At 35.1% G+C, this 4,752-nt stretch overlaps 1 non-coding gene across 1 annotated transcript; it reads left to right on the top strand.

Moving 5' to 3' along the window:
- The first annotated feature begins 4,420 nt into the window (after positions 1-4,420).
- TRNAI-UAU (transfer RNA isoleucine (anticodon UAU)) lies at positions 4,421-4,515 on the top strand. Its single transcript has 2 exons — positions 4,421-4,458; positions 4,480-4,515. It is a non-coding gene; the product is annotated as a tRNA-Ile (tRNA).
- Positions 4,516-4,752: the final 237 nt, after the last annotated feature.

Genomic DNA, 4,752 nt, shown 5'->3' with positions numbered 1-4,752 from the left:
GTTTTATATGTGTTTTGTATTTTTTTATAAGAATCGTTTGTATGTTTAATATATGTGTTAATTTTTTAGTAGTTATTTTATTTTATTAGTTGAATTTTGCATTTTTATTTCCATAGCATGTTGTGGGGTTATAGGGGAATAGTTTGGGAAGTAATTTAATTATATTAAATGTATTTATTATTTTTTATATATTAATATTTGTTTCTTTGAGCTGTTACAGTGTTAAATATGTACAGTAATGTATTATTAATTATTAATTGTTTGTTAATGAATTGAAATTACATAATTGGCTATTAATTATGGTAACTGTGTAATTAATCTTAGGTGTGTGTTGTGGTGTTTATATGTGTTAAGGGTGGGAAGGAATTTATTTGTAATTGATGAATTGATAATTGGCTGTTAATTAATGTTAATTAATTAATTGGTAATTGATTATGGTAATTGTGTAATTAATTTTAGGTGTGTGTTGTGGTGTTTATAGGTGTTAAGGAAAGGATCTAATTTATTTTTAATTGATAAATAAATAATCAGATGTTAATTCATTTCAATTAATTATGTTAATTGTGTAATTAATTTTAGGTGTTGGTTTTGTGTTTATAAGAGTAAGGGGCGGGAAGAAATTCAATTAATTAATATATAGTTGTTGATTAATGTTAATTATTTGATATGTATTTTGGGTAATGGTTTATTTTTTTGTCTGTTGGTTTTTACTTTTAAAGGTGTAATGGGTGGGTATTAAATACATTTTAATTACATTGTTATTAGTTGTTAATAGTAAGAGAATTTTTATTTTATAAACATGTTTAATTGTGTTTTATTATTTTAGGTGTGTGTTGTGGATATCATAGTGTTAAAGTGTGTGTAGTCAATTAATGTTTATTAGTGTATTATTTATTAATAATATTTTTTAAATTGCTTATTAATTATGTTAATTGAGGAAATAATTTAATTAGAAATGTTGAAGTGTTTTGTTATTGGTGTGGTGATATAGGGTAGGACATATAATAAATACATTTATATAATAATCAATGTATTTGTTAGCAAATATTTTCTAGTTTAAAAGAATGTAATGTTATAAATCTATTTAATATTTTACCATATACATTATTTGTAGGATTTTTAGATGTAATTAATATTATAATATTTTTAATTTGTATATATTTAATATATTTGATTTTTTATTTCTAAATATTGTTAATTTTTGTAATGATTTTTTATAATTTTTAATGTTTTTTATTTTTGTTTTAACTGTTTGAGTTTGAATATTAATTTTGGTCTCTTCGCTAGCCAACACTTTCCCTACTGTTTCAGTCACTGGAGTAGGAATAGTAATTGCTACCTCTCCACTATCTAACACTTTCTCTACTGCTGCATTCACTGCAGTGGGGATAAACATTTTTGCCCCTCTGCTATCAAACAGTTATTCTACTGTTGCATTCAGAGGAGTGGGAATAGTAATATTCACCCCTCCGCTATCCAACACTTTCCCCACGGTTGCACTCTTTAGAGTGGGAATAATAATTGTATCCCCTCCGCTATCCAACACTTTCCCTACTGTTGCTCTCACTGGAGTGGGAATAGTAGTTTTTACCCCTCCGCTATCCAACTCTTTCCTTACTGTTGCACTCTTTGGAGTGGGAATATTAATTTTTTTCCCATCTGCTATCCAACACATTCCCTACTGTCGCTCTCACTGGAGTGGGAATAGAAATGTTTGCACCCCCACAATCCAGCACTTTCCCTACTGTTGCACTCACTGGAGCTTTAATAGTAAATGTTATTATTTTGCTATCCAAAACTTTCCTTACTGTTGTACTGATTGTATTGTGAAATTGAAGTTGGATATTTTGTAATAGTTTAATTCCTTAAATTATTGTAGAAAGTTTTTTTTATATTTTAAATTATTGATATATATATTTTTACCCTGTCCTGAGATAGGTCTGGTATTTCTGCTTTCTATACACACAACACAGAAAAGATGCCTTCCAAAATGAGTGAACGTTTGAGTGTCTGTTCAAGCAAAGCTATGTAGCCCTCTAGAGATCCTCACCAGAAGGAGGTTCTGTGCTAGGACTACTAATTTGAAAAGAGAAAGAGTTCTTTTTAGGTATTTCCTTTGTACAGCTTTAGCAGTCTGCTGGCCAGACATATTCTTTCCAATAATTGGGCTTATGATAAATAAACTAACAAGTTCAAGAAATGTGAGGGGTTTTATTAACATTTTTACATTTAATATGGCATCTCAGTGCTTTTCTAAGGAAGAACCGGTTGAGCTACATTGAAGATAGCTTTGTGACTTTTTTCATTTTAAGGACATGTTTAACAATACATGTTTACATGTCATACTTTTAAATACCATGCACCCTGCCATTTGGGCAACAAGGCTGACTTAGGGTGCTCTATTAATATTTAAAAGACAGGCTTTGACTTGTCAAAAAGGGTTATTTTGACAGGCATGAATTTGTAGTTTAAAAACTGCACAGCCAGGCTGCAAAATGTTAGGCCTACAGTCATGTTTGCACTGTCTCTGAGATGGGAGGCACAATGGGTGCTGCAGCTCACATTTGACATTTAACTTACAAGTCCCGATACTGAGGACTTATAGGTATGTGAATTATACCAATCAGGGGTATTCCAATTTCATCAAGTTGAAAGGGGGAACAGAGGCACTCTTTTACGGTTTAAAAGGGGCAGGGCTTTAAGTGGACGGGGTCTCTACTGTGCTGAGCACTGGCAGTTTTTTAAAGGGAGCCTCGAAACGGGTCTCTTTCAGGCTCAGTTTTGTGTCCTGGCACAAGCGGTCCGCTGTTTTCCGGACTGCAATGACAGCAGGCACATCGATGTGCGCTTGCTCACTCTGCTCTCTTCTCACTAGTGGAGCAGTTAGGGCATGATGTCATGCCAGGGGAGCGTTGTAGGGGAAGTGAAATCCTTGCTTCTTACATCTCCCATAAGTCTGCTTTTTAAAACACAAGATGCCAAGCGATGTTGCTAGTGAGGGGGCCCTATTGAATAGCGCACACTGCAAATTGCCACTTCTCTTTTTGAAGCTCAGGAGCAGCAGCATTGTCGTTGTGCCACCAGGGCTTTAAGTGGAAGCTTTTTCAATATTGTATACAAGCCATAGTTGATGCTTATTTATCTTATGCAACTAATAACCATTGACAAAGCCAATAGTCCTGAATTCTTATAGGTATGATGTTACTTGCTGTATCATATATCTGGATGCAATGACAGAAACAGCAAAATACAAGCCGGTTTAAGCCACGCCTTTAATTACATTGGCCGCGCCCCTCTGAGAAACCCCCCTCCCCACCCCAGGTTTTTCATCCCACTTAAAGCTCTGAAGAGGGGTAAATTGTAAAGAGTTACGCAGTCAGCAAAAACAGGCAAGGCAAAAATGTGAGGGTACACCCCACCAAATATATTAATATCCAACAATGGTGCAGTTTGAATCAAGAACCAAGAAGCCTGGCACTTTGAAACAGTAGCGCAAAAATAGTCCAATCCAATATCTCGGTATACCCTTTTTTGGACAAGTGGGTCATCTTTGTATCGCCTTCAAAAAAATTCTGGATTTCTAAGAAGGATTGAGAAAAGGCATAAGATTTGTAGGAAAGGGGATTTTTAATAAACTTTGTTAATTGTTTAACGAGTTGTCAAATTTGTACGAAACTAGAACTGTCCAGTATTTCCTGTTCCGAAAAAAGGAACATTTCCGAAACTAACCAAAGCGGCGTATTGATATTTATCTACAGTAGATACATATCAAATATTCTCCTCCCAGGGCTTGCATTTTGGTTAAATCCTACCACTTTCGCGCAGACTGCCTGCAATGAATGCACATACATGTACAAACCTCTAAAATAATCTAAATGACCGTCATAAAACGAAAGTACAGTTACGCGAAGCATACCTGAGTTCAATAAAACTCTGCCCACCTGAGCTTAGACCCGCTAAATTGTAACATTTTTTATCACCCTTTCCTCACATAGTGGCAGCTCTTGAAAAATGATGCGCTGACGTTCAAACACGCACCCTCTTAAACATACTTTGCAATCACCGGCATCTCTTTCGCTGCACCAAAGAATCGTTTGTCGCCTGGAATGGGCAGAAAAGGGGATGCACCATTAGTTTGTGTGTTCATTAAGTTGCAATGTTTTTAGCGCCTCCACCGTGCTCGTTTGTTCTGGTCCGTACACGGGATTCTAGTTGGCCATGCAAATTGCAAGTTTCTTTTTAGCTTGTCTTCTTAATTTGGTTAATATTTTAGAAATATAAAACATTTGTGCAATATCTTTGTGCTACTATGTTAATGCATTGTTTATCAACGTGTAAAATGGAAAATGTATTTCAAACAGATTTCCACAGGCACGCGTGTGTGTACTCTTATTAAAAAGTTGTTGACTCTACCAACATGGCTCCAGTGGCGCAATCGGTTAGCGCGCGGTACTTATACAGCAGTACTTGCAATGAGCAATGCCGAGGTTGTGAGTTCGAGCCTCACCTGGAGCACGACATTTTATATCAAAACACGCTAAGAAACAATGATTCTTTATTACATTTACATTTACATGGTTTAATTCCTACATTTCGTCTGTGCAAAGGTACCTTGGAGATTCTAGTGGCGCCAGTAAAATGCAGCTCATCACGGCAAATGCCATCATTTTCAGACTTATTTCTCTTCCTGGACCTCTGCCTTGAGATTACATTGGGTTGTGCTATTTATTTTTCATTATTGGTATTTTTAAA

The sequence above is a fragment of the Lissotriton vulgaris genome, chromosome 12 (assembly GCF_964263255.1).
Source record: "Lissotriton vulgaris chromosome 12, aLisVul1.2, whole genome shotgun sequence".
Classification (NCBI taxonomy): domain Eukaryota; kingdom Metazoa; phylum Chordata; class Amphibia; order Caudata; family Salamandridae; genus Lissotriton; species Lissotriton vulgaris.
This window is presented reverse-complemented; position numbering and strand designations above follow the sequence as displayed.